At 39.4% G+C, this 16136-nt stretch overlaps 1 long non-coding RNA gene across 2 annotated transcripts; it reads right to left on the bottom strand.

Annotated features, from left to right (window-relative positions):
* Positions 1-1489: 1489 nt before the first annotated feature.
* On the bottom strand, positions 1490-16095 carry LOC146497120 (uncharacterized). 2 transcript variants are annotated; one of them, XR_014870707.1, is made up of 3 exons: positions 15068-16095; positions 14040-14088; positions 1490-13871 (listed from the first exon to the last, which is right to left on the bottom strand). It is a non-coding gene; the product is annotated as an uncharacterized LOC146497120 (long non-coding RNA). The 2 variants fall into 2 exon arrangements; XR_014870706.1 differs by lacking the exon at positions 15068-16095 and having other exon boundaries at positions 14040-14285.
* Between the last annotated feature and the right edge of the window lie 41 nt (positions 16096-16136).

Genomic DNA, 16136 nt, shown 5'->3' with positions numbered 1-16136 from the left:
TTACAACCTAAACTCAAATTATATGATTAATAATTAAAAGATATTTATGTTTCAATGTTTGAGTGTAGACTACTAACAAAAAAAAAATTACAGAAATTCAGTTACTTTACATTTTGTTTATTTAGCATTTTTTTCATGAAAATTTAAAAACATCACAAATGTTTTTATAAAACCACTAACATGGACATGGGCACCATAAAGTGAGCATTATAAATTCAGTGTAGAACATTTATCTTTTTATAAAATCACAAAGGACGACATCAGTCCTAATTGCAACTTTCTCAAAATACACAAAAATGCAAAACAAAAAGTCAAATACTAATCACTTTTTTTTTTAAATAGAAATGAAAAACATTTTTTTTTAAATGGGTACAAAGACGATCAGCTTCCAAATAACCAGATAAGGCAGCCAAGTATAGGAAAATTAGGTAAACTGATGGTTAAATCCACCCAAAGCCTGTAGTAAACTTAAAGTGCTTTAAATAAAGTGCTTCAAACAAAGTGCTCAGTAACAGAGTGCATGTCCTAACCAACATTGCCTTATATTCTTTAAGAGCATGTAGGCAGGGGTTTGCCATCATCAAGCCCCATGAAGATATTTTGGACAAAGGCAAATGTGTGAACCAGCTTCCTGGGGTCGTCTAAATGCAGAGCATAGATCAAGCCAAACAATAAAGCAAATGCATCTGCAAATCTGGGAATATCACGCATCACCTAGTCGCCTTTCACCACAACAGCCATGCTTGAGGAAGTAAAATGGACTGGACTGGCCGTCGGTAACCACTGTGAGAAGGGCAACTGGAGTGTCAATTAGGGTCGACTCATCCAATGCGTCCGCCTGGAATAGACACAGTATCAATGGTAAATGGCCTGTATTTGTATAGCGCTTTACACATTCAGTCATCCACCCATTCACACACACTGGTGGTGACAAGCTACATTGTAGCCACTAGGGCTGCCACAAACGATTATTTTGATAGTCGACTAGTCACCCATTATTTTTGCGATTAGTCGACTAATCAGATCATCATCCATTGGATGTAAAACGTACAGCTTATTGCACCAGCAGCATCTGCTCTTATATAACTATCATTAGCTTACAGCTTTAAGTGTTTAAGGTATGTGCTAACTAAAAATAAAGACAAGATGATAGTTTATTAAATTTTAATGACATTTGCAGATTGTTTCGGTGAAGTTTAATAAACTCCTTGCTATCTAAAATATAACAGGACACCGGAGTATATTCTCGAGCATCTCACACTTCTGATAATCAGCTGTCTGCTTGATGTTTATTCAGCTGTGTAAAAACTATAACTTTATTTCTCAGCCAAACCGATTTACTCAGGAACAAATAAAATACTAAAAAAAAAAGCCAAACAATAACATTTTGAAGTTATCTAAGTGACTTATGTATGTTTAATGTTACGGATTCAAATATTGGGAATGGATACAGGAGGAAAACCAAAATAACAACACTGGTCCGGCCGGGTCAAGTCAAACGATGATTTAATGAACACACGCGTGGGAGATGGACACCATACACAGACAGCATCAGATCTCAAAATGGTGGAGCCTTGATCAAACTCTTATAGCCTCTAGTGGCCCCCACCTAATCATCAGAGCCTAAACATTCTTTCTCACACAGCGCCTAAGCTACGACCTTGGCTCCCTGTTTATCTGCTCCTGATGAAATGGGGCAGTATGCTCTGTTCTCTTCTAATCAGACAAATGAGACGATGACTTTCTGTGAACAGTATTTCTTATAACTCAGCAGTATAATGCATCATAAAACAATATCATTCATTCACAATAAATCAACAGTCTAATGTAATGCAAATCAGTTTACCAAATGTAATAATTATCACCTTCTTCTAGTTCAGGAGCATAATGCAAACTGAAACTACATAATAATTCACAATCTTTAATTAGGGGTCTAACATGGCATAAAATAATATCATAATCCCACAATTCCCCCTGATGAGCTCTTTAGACATAAAGAGCTCACTTACACCCTGCAATCCAGTGTTGCCGGGTTCATTTCTCCTTACTCCTCAGGCCTTTTGTCCCCCTGTTGGGTGAACCATATGTGAGATGACCTCTGTGTTTACGCAGTTCAGATGCAAGAAAAACTTTTATTACAACAACAACAGTAGGTACAGATGATACTCCCATCACTCCCCAGTTCTCCCACAGCTTTATTTCGGTGCTACCTTATACCCTCCAAACGTACTCAGACTAGAACCTCTGTCCGAGTAGCTTTTAACCTTTATTTCATTGCTGTAGGCACCAGTGTCTTCCAGTCGGGTGATCCTCGGCTCTTGTTTCCTTCAACCTCAGGGGTTAGACAACCCTTCAGTCGTTGCACAGATCAGGGGATTATTCTGCCCCGATTTCAAACAATGATCTGTGTATTCTGGGATCACAGCTGTGTTCCCCAGGAAAAGGAACAGAAAGGTGTTCTCCTTATGACCAACAGCCTCTCGAACCTCGTTGGTCTGGTGTTCCTGGATTTCCGTCAACCCCTTCATGATTATTGCTGTGTTTATGGGATCCATCCTTTTGAGGTGACTAACTGGAGCCCAAAATGCCATGACACTTGAACCCAGTTGATGTTTCCGCAGTCACCGTGTCTGTCTCTGCTGCGAAGGATCCTCGTATATCTGTGACCTCGTCTGGTGTCTGTTCCTTTCTCTGTAAGAGACAGAAAACCAAAACACCTCTCTTCCCAGCTCTAACAATCTAATGTTGCTGTCTACTGATCTTTTGGTGGTTCAGAATTGGTTTAGAATATTCAGAATGTCCCAAGGACTTATCCTAATTTAGTGTGTGTGTGTGTAAGCGTGTTTGCATTTAGCCTGCTGCACTCAAGGCATTTCCTACACTTTATCAGTCCGGACTATCGCCGAACGAAGCTTATGACCTTCAAAAGACCGAGTGCCAACTCATTATAAGCACATTTGCAAGATATATATAAAAATGATTAAAACCACTCATTCTAATAAAAGACATAAAAAACAAATTAGCCATTTCTAATTCTACCATGTGTCCATTCAATGAAGCTAGAAAATTAAAAGAAAAGGTTAGTGACCTCATATCTTAGAAAGTATCAGACTTTCTCCTATCCAGTGTCGTTGCTCCAGTCTTGTTATTCTGTGTTAGGGAATGAAATCAATTTAATTGTCATGTTAGATCTGTTCAACTCCTGGCTCCGCCCAGAGCCTGCGTCTTCACAATTGTCTACAAACAAAACCTGTATTATTATGAACTTCACTTCAACATGAACTTGTTGACTACTTTTGACACCTGTAGATAGAAGATTAACATGGGGTTATAACAATCACTGTAATACAAATGTTAATAAGTCAATAGCTTCAATAAATGTTCAATGCAATGCTTGTTATATGATTCTGATGTAACAATAATGCTGATGCTAAAATAACAGTAAAACACACCCTTTTTATCCCTTACTGACCACAACAGGGGCATCTATGTTTTGATTCAGCCATGAAGCTCACCTGATTCATCACTGAGCCCCACCGGCACTGGCATTTGACAGGGTGGCGCTGCATATTCTTCCTTTAATGTCACTATTTTCAATCTGTTAATTAGAGTGCTTAAACATGAAGTAGACTACGTCCACAACAAGTCAATACAACTGTCAATGTGGCCAATTATCAATCTATTACCAATCAATGACAAAAAATAGCTTTTATTTTATGCATGCTTTTAGTCAACCACTCACCCACAGGATCTCCAATCCCAGAAAATTCCTTCTCCTCATCTAATGAGTCTGTCCTCCTTCCATGCCCTGGTAACTGGTCCATCCAGAGCTGTATGATTATGAAATATACATACAACAAGCCAAACCACACCTTGGTCACACCAACCCTTTTCCGCCCTGAAGATGTCCAACGCCATCTTAGTCTGGACTGTCAAAGGTGATTTTAACGCTGATTGTTCCGACAATCCATTTATAACATTTCCTGGTCAGATTAGCCAATCCCTGCACACTAGAATAAACATAATCAACATGATCAACATTTTTCCTGCATGTTTTTTCACCATCTTATTGATTCCAACGCTCCATCCTTATGTGATTTGTTGCATTATGTTTATCTAGAACTCCACTCTGTCTCTAAATGTTTGAAGAATTTTTCATGTTTGGGGTCAAGTTTTAAGAATTTGACCATACGTGAAATTAATGGTGTTATTGTAACATGGTAGACTAGTGTGCCTGTGTTAATTCAGCTCCATATTATTGTGTTAAGTTGCACTCGGTTGGCGAGTGGTTTTTTGTGCGTGTGTCACATTTTTGGTTAGCCAATGGCTGGAATCGGGTTGGACTAATTAGAGGCAGGTGTACTTGATTGCACTGATACACTGGTCTACTTATAGCCCACACTACAAACACTGCTGTGTCATTTTGTCTCTCTGTGCATGTATGTAATGTGATAATCTGATATGTTTGGGATGTATGGGTTTTGCGCTATGAATTTTATACTGAAGGTGTCATTTTGTCTCTCTGTGCAGGCCAGGGCCTATTATATGCCACAGCCTAAAGGCAGCATAGTTGCACAGGTTGGAGTGATCACTGGCTATATGCTTGCAGGGTAGTGGGTCTCCAAGGACAACTTCTACCCCTGTTAAAGGCAACATGTGGAGTGCAACTGGCCGTGTGGCATAGCTGGCTCTGACCTTGGGACTGTGTGTTTTTATTTGATTCATGAATGGGACACTGGACTGTTTTATCTTTTATCTCTTGATATTTTTTGTCACTAAATTATCTTTTAGAATTTTATTGACTGTCATCGCTTTGCCCACGACTGAGACGGTTGGTCAGACCTAAAATCTTTCTTTGGGTGTGTTACATTATCACCCCCATCGGGGCTTACCTTTCCCACTTCTCATGATATTCCTCCCTATTCTTTGCAAGTACCCCGTTTTGGTGGCGAGAAACTGTTGGTGTGGTCAAGTGGGCGCTGTAAAAACAAAAGCTCAGGACAGAACAGTTATCAGTCATGTACTTCATACAAAATTAGCATATATTGAATTTCATATTGATCCTCTGAGTGTAATGGTACATTTTAATTTTAATTTATCAAAGCTAAACACAATAATTTTTCTTTATTTTGCTCTTGTTCTTGTGCAGCACCACATGCCCCTGTCGGTTCTATCTTACTTTTCTAAATTATTGACTATTTCAATGGAGAACCTAAATGACGTGGACCAAGGTTTGTCATTACATATCTCTATTTTGAATGTGACAAGTCTATCATTCCCCTGTTATTCATACACAGCAAATTCAAAAGTGTTAAATGTTTTGGTGTTAGTAGTCTTACAGTTAATTTCACTCTAAGTAGAGTCACATTCTTTTAATATAACTCTGAGGTGTAAAATGATAGTAGTTAAAATCGAGTGTTAAAAATCAGTGTTTCTATTTCAAATCTGGAGGTGTTACAATGGAAACATTAACTCTTGACCTCTTAACTCTGAACTCCTACAGGGGCTATGACACTAATAGAGTAAATTCACAGACTCCGCCCCCAGCACGGCTCCAATCGAAGCTGAAGTGAAGCCGTTTCAAAACATTTTGCTCTACATATTTGAGTTGTTTGCCATGCTTGGTAAGTCATGTTTTCAAAGATTGTTTCAATTATTGTTATTAGCTTTTACTTCTGTGGCTCTTTGGAGTTGAGACAAAGCTGTGTGAAAGGCATTAGCCATGTTGCTCGCTGATAGCATAATATTCTGTTTTAGCTAGCTGAAAGGCATTGTTTGCGGGCAAATACCACAGCCTTGAAAAAAGCTTGCATGTGAATTTTCAGTCAAATTTCTTGGTCAAATACACTTAAAACAATGTCTAGAATGTGAAATGTTGATATAATGGTGCTACTTGAAGCCTGAAAACGATCTCCCATAAAAAACGAGCAAACAGCAGTAGCAGATGTCCCGACTGAGTTCTACGTTAGCATTTAGATTCCTCCAGAGTTTTGTGCACACGGTTTAGGTAAAAATGAAAAAGGTTCAGGTTTTACATTTAGTTTAGTATTACCTGTTGTCTGTGTCCTTGTCTTTTGGGAAAATACTTTACACAAGTAATGGCTCAAAAAGGATTCTTTTTTTTTTTACTGTGCTGCAATTGATTTGTGCCATTAATTAGTGTCAACTAATTTTTATTCAATCTCCACATAGGATATGCTTGTGAAGATGGAATATGGGGGAGAGCAGAAGTGCGTTGAAGTTCCACAAAGTGATGAATGAAGGACATGCATATTGTATTTTGTATTTATTGAAATAAGTGATGAGAATGCTGTTATTTGCATTTACCAGCTCACCTATGTCAGACCTTTTGATAAACGAAATTCTAATGAAAGTGAGAACATGTACACTGTTACATCTTTCAGAAAATGTTTTGAAATTGTGGTGCACAGTTCAGAATAAATGTTTTTCAAAAACCATTGCGTCTTTTTAGTAAATGTTTATTTCCAAAAGAAATTTCTAGAAGTTCAGAACAGTAAAATTCCCGCTTTTTAGAATTAATTAGAAGATAACTCTTACGTAGCTAAACTAAAATACTCTTTGAGAGTTAATATATAAACTCTTAACACCAAGTGCCAAATTATCAACTCCAGAGAGATTTGGTGTTTAACACTAAATCAGAGTTAACGTACCAACTCTCCAAAAAGAGTCAAATTAACACTCTCTGGTGTGGACCCATATAGACACTTTAAAAGTGTTGAAATCAAATCTGACAGTGTTAATTTGGACATGCTGGATTTGCTGTGTAGGTATCAATAGAGTTTTTCTTGCTTTTTCTATCAAAATTGATTGACTTTTTACAGTGGCCCGCTATGGTTAATAATAACATGTTCAGTCATGAGTGAAATCAAAGCTTCTCTTCACTTTAGCATTTAACATTCCCAACAATATAATGTGCTGCATTAATCGAAACACAGCTAATAAAACACAATTTTCTTGATGGAAACATCAGTAACTCAAAATTAGCAACCAAAGGGTTAAATCTGCAGTTCACACTCATGTGAAGCTACAGCCTCCCCCCCTAGTCTCTGTCCTCCTACTCCTGCAAAAACAAAACAAAGCGAGACAAAACATCCACCCTTCTTTTACAAGCTGGGTGAATTGTTTGTAGACATGTACTAATCCTAAAGTCGGTATCGTTTTTGTCTCAGTGTCAAGTCAGTTTAAACATTTAGTCGTCAGTCCATCACAGTCCAGTCACATGCATACATTCACACACATTCATACCAGATATTGCTGATAATGGAGTCTCACACGCAACCTATTCGAGGCTCCATCACCAGCAAGATGACGTCATCATTTTAAAGGAAAAACAGTTCCTTGTTTTTTTGGACTGGATTGACTCGCTGCAATCCTTTTAGGCTCAGGACTTCTCATGTGATCAATGTCCCATATAAGTGAATTTCTCCAGAGCCCATTATAATTATGGAGAAAAATACTTTGCGACTGTTTCTAGTAATCGTGTTTTATAGCGCTTTAAAGTTCAATCTCTCAGGCCTGGATTAAAGAGCTGATTTGTTAAATCAGGAACTCACAAAATACCAAAATATCACCACCGGTGGATCACTCCTCTCAGATGTTCTTATTTCAGTGCACACAAAAGCAAAAACAAACGTAACCAATAAAATACTCATATAATAACAAATACTGGGGCCCGTTGGAAACATGTCCAAGCATAAAACCATCTTTCTCTCTCTTAGAGAAAGAAAACAATCCAAACCTCACTGATAAAATCAACCTAGTGTTAAGCAAAACCCAAAATCAACCAAAACTTCACCAGAAAGTTTTTCTCCGTCCCGGGACAATATTGTGTAAGCATACAGGTACCGTAACTTCTTTTTGCACTGACAAAAACATGTTGGACTTATTTGATTCAATAGTGGACACTAGTTGCACACAAATGTTTTGCTTTGGTAGAAACTTAAACAACTGAGTTAAATCAACACAACCTTTTCATATTCAGTAAACCTGTGCATTTTGAGTTCATATTACACGATTAAGACATGTTCAGATGGAGTAAGTTGAGCTCCTGGAATATTTTAATCCTTCACAATTCTGTCATTTTTTCAACACTATTCACTAACTTTTATCCAAATTCTACTTGGTCCCTTAAATACTACATGTTGTCTTCATATTGCCTACGGTTCAACAAAGTCTAAATTCTGATTACCATAAAAATTGAATGGGTCTACAACAACTACCATCCTCCTATCTTTATCCTAATTGCACGAGGGCTGGGAAATAACTCTAAAGTGATAGGTTACGAGGCAGGGTGCACCCCGAACAGGTCACCAGTCTATCACCTAGAAACAAACAACCATTTACACTTACATTCACGGATAATTTAGAATCATCAATTAACCTAACTCTAATAGCTTCATGACTTTTCACTGTGGCAGGAAACCAGAATACCCAGAGAGAAACCACTGCAAACTAGCCAGACTGTGGACTTGCACCCAGGACCTTCTTACTGTGGAGCAACAGCACTCACCAGCATGCCAACAATGTAGGAAATACAGGGAAGCTATGATTTCCTGTTGAATTTTGTACAAATCTTTAAAGCCTGAGGCAATTGTGTTAAATACACCTGGGATACTTACGTAAATCCAAGGGCTGGCCCCCTTTTCTTTTTTTTTTCTTTATTTATTATTATTATTTTTTCTTCAGTGTGTTCCTCCTTCAATTAAATCTCAATCACAAACATGTGACTCTCCGAAATAAGGCTCACACCGTTAATTCATCATTTTCACTCTGTACCACTGCTCCTTATCAGGCTGTGTGAAGCACAGTAAACAATTCAGTCGAGGCCTTGAGCCATAAACAGACATCACTCACAGACATTGTTTTCATAACCAAACTGCTTTAGACCCTGTCCCCTAAATCTACACAAATGCCCTCTGGGTGACATGAAATGCATTTAACCAATTAACAATCAATGGCTTCTTGTTGTTGTAACAAATTCTGTATTTGGACGTTTGTGTGCAGCATTTTGCGTATCAGCATAGCATTTGTTAGTAAAGCATTCTTCATTGCATCAGCATGTGTATGTGAGTGTGTGTGTGTGTGTGTGTGTGTGTGGATCACTTCTCAGTGAATTGAATCAGCATTTCGATTTATGTGCGTGTGTGTGTCATTTCTCAGTCAATCAATGAGTGCATATGTGTTCGTATGTGTGTTTCTCTTAATTCTGAGTCAGTGTATGTAGATGTGTGTGTTTGTGTTCATCACTTTCCTGTTCTGGTGTTCTGGGTAAACCAGGGCCTGAAGCGTGCTCTGGGGTCCTGCCTCCCCCTTTCCAGTCCGTTTGCATCCCTTGCTGCTGCTGCCCAAAGTTCTGTCCATACTGGTTCTGGCCCCAATTGAGGCAGTCCTTTTCTCCAGTGTCCTGCATCTTCTCCTTGTCCAGCTCCTCCTGAGCCATGCTCAGTTTCTGCTCTGATGTCTCGAGCTCTCACTGAGGGCAGAAACCTCAGAGTCTTTTCCGTACACGTCAGATTGAAGTTTATTGATGTTTTCCTTGCTTTGCTCCACGGCCTTCTGCAGCTCTGCTGTTCGGCTCTTCTCAGAGGTCAGCTCCTGGCTGAGCCCCGACACCTGTGCCTTCAGCTTATGTTCTTCTGCTGCTTTTGTCCAATCTGAGGTGCCTCCTGACCTCAGTTACTCCTCGTGTCTCTGGCACGCCCTTTTTGCTGCCCGATCATCCGTGTTGGTCCGTCACTGTCCTGCACAGTTTTGATGCAGAGTTGTTAAGGTCAGCATTCTTTTGCTCGGCCTCACTTTTCATCCGGGCTTAATAGGCGTCTCGTCACAGCTCTGTCAGCTGAAGCTGTCTGGAAATCTCCCCCGTATAGTGAAACGGGCCTTGGATTTAACGTTCTCCGTCTCCGCTGCATGAGATCTTTTTCCTGCAGCACTGTTGACATTCTCAGGCTGTTGTTGTGGGTCCAGCTGCTGTAGCATTTGGTCAGGGTCACATCAATGATGGTAGAAGGGAGAGCAAAGATGGTAGAGGGGAGAGCAGGAGTCCAGGTCAGCCTCAGCTTTCCGACAAAGCAGCCTGTAATTAAGCATAAAGAGAAAAAACAAAACAAAACAAAAACAGACGAACAGGAAAATGATGTTGTTTTGGCTGTGTTATTCAGAGAGGGGCCAGGCCCTGTGTCAGCCTTCTCCCCCCCTTTTTTTGTTTTTTCTCACTATATAATCAACTCCTAACCCACCAAGTTGACAGGACAACACAGGTACACGTTAAAATTCTTAAGATCATGTTTAATAATTCAAAAAAGGAATTTTCTTTCATTCAGTAATCTCTTGTATTAATCAATCAGAAGAAAACATGTCACAATTTGACTCTTTTAACCACTAAATTTATTATTTCATCACTGGTTTATCATACCAGTGTCTGTCTTTTTGAAGTCAAGTTGTTGTCCTGCAACCCAGAGAGTTTATTTGTTATTAGTGGATAAACTTTATCATTTAACAACATGTGTATGTTAAGTTTTGCTGCTTTAACCTTGCTGGAAAATCTTCACGTGTTCATGAATGTAAGCTGTTTCTTCATTGCGTGTGTGTGCGTTTGTGGGTGGGTTATTTTAACTTTTTCTCCAACAAGGCATTTCTCTAATTGTGTATGTTTTTAATTTTGTTTCCCAAATTTTGATTTCCCACCTTAAATAACAGCATTCCATGTCTTCAGCCAGGAATTAGAGCTTGCTTGTGAGATTCAGGGACACATGGTGCCAAAAACAATTCAGTGAAAAACTTGCCTGAAAATTTCCAGTGATGGTAACCGATAACTGGAGGAGAAGATGTCCTTTAAGCTTCTTTTCAGGGTGAGGACGAAGTGAGAGGTCAAGCTGTAAAATTTTGAGCCAGAGCTTGGCCTGTCTGTCGTCCCAATTTTGTTAGTCTATCCTTTTGCTGCTGTACTCAGGTTTCCAGGTTGAGAGAAATCCACCTGTATTAAGAGACTAAAACATTCATTTACTATTTTTCTTAAAACATCCATTTGGTTCATCTGCCTAGATTTTACTCTCTCTCTCTCTGTGCATCGTTCACACAGTCAGGCAGTTGCCTTTTATGGGCATGCAGATTTCCGGCCACCGACACTCACCCCCAGCAGCCACCAAGCCATCTCTCCTATATCAAAACCCAGCCAAACATCAAACATTCACCGTAGTCATTCAAAAACTGTATCTATAATATTATAATCAACAAAATCAGCGTTTTAATTACAGGCATGTATCATTGTTTGCAAATCATACTTATAAAACTCAATAACACGCTAAACAGGAAGTCCTCTGTGGGCTTCACAGCAGCCACCTCATTTGCATGTTCACACACCGTCTAAACTAGCTCGCAGCGCGCTGTCGTCACACACAGCCTCGTTTCACACTCAACTCTCTATTATATTACAAAGACGTCTTATATTTACAATCACTCCTTCTTTATCACACAACTCCTTACTCTCCTTTGCCACAGCTGCAACCTCTAATTTTTTCTCTGGCGCACTCCCAGGTCGCATGACCTGCAGCGCCCTCAACAACTCCTCTCTCTGCTTCTCAAAAGTTTTCCACTCACCCTGCACACCCCCTTTTTCTATGTTAGACTTAGACCCCAACATTTTCACACCACTACACACCTTTAAACCCTCCAAAAATGACTTCACAATTTGCAACAATTCACGACACGACCTCCTGCCGCAATTTCTGCACAACACAACCACACTTTTAGACACAAATTATTCTGTTGGCCTCCTGCCACAATTTCTGCACAACACAAACACACTTTTAGACACAAATTATCCCGTTACTTTAATTGACTCCCGTACTTCAGACGAGACGCCGACTCTAACGGCGCTTTCACACAAACTACACCGTCCTATCTTTCTCTCTCTCCTTTTTTTTTTTTTTTACACCACAGAGTAATATACCCAATTCAGCCCGTCTATCTCTATGTGGCTCCAAATACCCTCTTTATTTAATTTAACACTCGTCAGGGGACAGGCAAACAACAATTTCAACCACTGAAACGAGGAATACAACCCTTTTCAACCTTTTCAACCTTTTTAACCTTATTTAACCTTTTTCTCTTACTATACTTAGAACTCAACCTTTGTTCGCAAAATGTGTCTTGTTCTATGTTCTAATCCAGAATAAAATGTAAACCCGTGATTACACAAACGTTTTCAATATTATTCTGTAGCTATGCAGGAGTCCTCAGTCCCCAAGTCACCACCTCAGCAAACCAGACGCCGCTGGACCTGACTGCGCGTCCACAGGCAGGGGGGTTGCCAACACCATGAACAAAACCAATTTCCACAGGTCCACTAGGCATCAACCTTTGATCCTAAAATGTGTCTTTGCTCTAATGTCCTCCCATTTACACATCAACCGTCACTGTCACCATGTTCATATTTCACATAGAAACACAGCAAGCGCGTCTCATCAGCAGAAACACACACAGAAACCTCTGAGCTCACCTTTGAAAATGCAAGCGCACCATAAGCCAGACTCTATTTCACCTCTATTTCATATTCTACACTTTGGCCGCTTTTTGAAAGTTTTTCCACATTTCTTGCAACAGAAGCCAGTCATAGACAAAATTAATTATGTAGGGTAAAAGTGGGCTGCACCCTAGTCTCAACGTAGAATATGATTAGTATCTTGCTAGAAAATTCCTATAACACTTGAATTCAGCCTCAACTTATGTTGTTAGTATCTTGCGCCGAAAACCAGACACCGACAATTTAATGTGAAAATACGTGTAACTCAGCGAACAGATTAATTTGGAAAGCCCAATATGCACATTTGGTATTTATAATACAACAGGCTGTGCTTACCTTTTTATGTTTGGACCGTCCTCTGTTCGCCTCGCCCCACGATCTCACCACAGGCCAAATCTGCCCCTCCTCAGCACACCAAAGATCCGGGTCACCGGTACCAAGTTGTTGAATTTTCCCAGTTCTTTGAATCTTTGGGCTGAAGGAAGGACAATACTCGGTGTATAAATGCTCAATCAACAATCCTTTATTTCCATACAATTTTCACACAATGAGCATAAAAACCATCCGGATGGGGAGAGATGCAGAGAGGGTCACAGCAAGTCTCCAAATGGTGACGTGTTACACAGCTTCTTATACTTTTCACTGGCCCCCACCTGGTCGTAAACCTAAACATTCACACTCTCTTATCTGTCGTGGCGCCTAAGTTATGACCTTGGCTCCCTGTCTTTCTACCTCCTACAAGGGTGGGGGCACAGAATGTGGTCTGTTTCTGCTATTATTGGCACAAGGTCTTTTGCACACAACATTCTCAGAAAATGATTTAAGCAGTCTGACATGACAAGAAAACAGTGTAAAACATTCACAGCAGATAAATGGTGGCACCCACTTGTCTAACAGAACCCAAAGGATGGTCACATTCTTTTAATCCCCAGAGATATACTGGAACATTTGTCTAACATACTACAACAATGGTCATGTTCTTTAACCTAAAAATATAAGGAGAATAATGATCTCACACTGGATAGCCCTGACCCCCACCCGACACACAATAATGCCATGAAAGCATCATTTTAAAAAGGGCTATGCAAACATGGCCAATAACTTTCATTCTAATGATGTGCAAAATGATTTGGGAACAAAACAAATCTTGCTGTTAGAAAACTTGCAGACTTCACTATATACAGTGTAGACCCTCTAAACTAAGTTTGGGGGATGTGATCTTTCAAGAAATGCAGACCAAACTGTTGTTGTTTGTTTACTTACATCGCATGTCTTGTAGAATTAACTGGAGTCACCAGCAACAGCATAGTGCAGTCATATCTCAAGTCTAATAACAGAAGACAGGAAAAGATCAGTAAAGAAACAACTTCCCCAAACCAAAGCACGAATAAAACGATAAGTAAAACAGGCTGATCTAAAGTATGATTAAAGTTCAGCCTGATTAATATAAATGTCACTGACAGTTGCTAATATATTGGAAAACCGAAATACTTACCACTGAGTTGATGTCTTTCTGTCCAACAACAGGAGTGCTGATCCCGATCCTCAAAGACAGTAAGAAGCAAGCAGAGGGAGAAAAAGCAGAACAGTTTTCAGAAACTGATTTTATCCTTAATGGCTGTGCAATTATTGTAACATAGAGATTGCTTATGTTGTTAAATAAAGGCTAGATTTGACATTAATAGATGCCACAGATGTTCAAAAGCTGCCACAAAGCATGAAAAAAAAAATGGACGTCTCCGAAAAACGTCAGAGCATTTTTGCAAATATGTGATGTCTTGATAAATCGAGCAGATATTTGAACTTTACACAGCTACATTCTCGCCTGAAAATATCTTAAAAGTTTATTTTGTGACCCAGAAAAAGTAATACGTTTTTTAGCCGCGCTCCTCTGCCATTGCTGCGTTTACAAGTATGCACAGGCTCTAATGACCACCCTCCTCCTTTTCCCCAGACTACCCTTTCTGGGTCACAAAATAACCTTTTAAGATATTTTCAGGCGAGAATGTAGCTGTGTAATGCTCAAATATCTACTTAATTTATAAAAATATCACATATTTGCAAAAGTGCTTCCACGTTTTCGGAGAGCTCTGTTATCCACCAGCGCAATAGCTGACCGGGAGGTCAAGGCTTGATAGAGTCCAGGAGCACAGCTAACTCCTGGCTTATTGTTTTCAACCCCCCTGCACTCTTTTGCTACTCAGGTTAAACATTATATATATAATTAGTTAGTTAGTTATGGCTATGGATTGAAAATACCCCCCACACCCCACCCTACCCCTAACGGCTACACCTCCCGAAGAATTTTGTCTGGGCTCTTATCTCACTTTTTTATTTCAAACAATCAACAGAAAATTTCACAGACATAGTTTTATGTAAGGTTTTTAAGGCTGTGGTGTTAATTTTTAAGTAACATGAGCAGCAACGCTAGGCTAACACTAACTAGCTAGCAAGATTATAATCCTGGTGCTAAACTAAGAGAAGCCACAAAATCAGTTTGAATAAGAGTAAACATTTACTCACCAAGTCAGTGTATCAGGTAAAGATCCACAGCAATGACAATAATATGTTGAGCTGAGGCTTCTCCAGGTTTGCTCAACATATTCCATAACAAATGCTGGCACCGTGAACATGCGGACTGATCCGAGAGGGAGGAGGACGGAAGTGACGTGGCATTTTCAAAACACATCTTTCATCCTTCCGCCCTGTGAAGCAAAACTTCCAGCTTAGTTAGTTTTTCTAAGTTAAGACAAGTGAAATAAATTGAGTTTGTCAGCATTTTTGCATAAAAAGTACTGGTAAGTTATTTAAATGTAGTTCTAATAAGAAATAGTTAAAAATTGAGTTGAGCCTATTTAATATTTAAAATGAAACACAATATTCCATTGTACAGTGTAGGTTTCCATGTGTAATTAGTGTGTAAGAATATTGCAGAAGAAGCTTAATGTGTACTTTGTAAAAACGATGAGAAAAAAAGCTGGCTGAAGAAGAAAAGATAAATGGCCTTTTTTTCAATAGATCTCTCGGCCGGCCGCTTGGCGTATGACATGTGGCGGAAGTCTCTGGTACAGAGGGCCGCCAGTTCGAATCCCTCACGAACTCATTTGCCGCGGCCCCTCGCTTGGGGGACAGGGAGGCGCGTTTCCTTTAGCTTTCACCTAGTAATCATACAGCTCGCCTTCATTTCTTTAACTACTGTGTAGCTTAACCTATACCAAGTCATCATAATCACACATTTATATTCATCTCAATCTGCAGTGTAACTGTGTTGCTCTTCAATCCCTACCTCAACAATGTTGTACACTTAAAAGTATAGGAAAAGACAACACTTAACCTAAAATATTTAAGTGCAGCACTTAAGGAAATATTCATCTTGGCATTCCACCACTCATTTATTTTTAACATTTATTGTGGTTCATTTCTTTTTCATTATTCTACCTTTTGTCAAGGCAAAACTCAAGGGCTACAGACAGGACAGACTTAAAAGAAGACTTTCAACTGAAACACATTTGCGTAATGTTGCAGAGGTGGACATACAGATGAAGAAAAGAATTCTGCATATGATGGAGTCATCTGAGAGGCCAGCTTCTGA

This window comes from Neolamprologus multifasciatus, chromosome 18, assembly GCF_963576455.1.
Source record: "Neolamprologus multifasciatus chromosome 18, fNeoMul1.2, whole genome shotgun sequence".
NCBI lineage: Eukaryota > Metazoa > Chordata > Actinopteri > Cichliformes > Cichlidae > Neolamprologus > Neolamprologus multifasciatus.
This window is presented reverse-complemented; position numbering and strand designations above follow the sequence as displayed.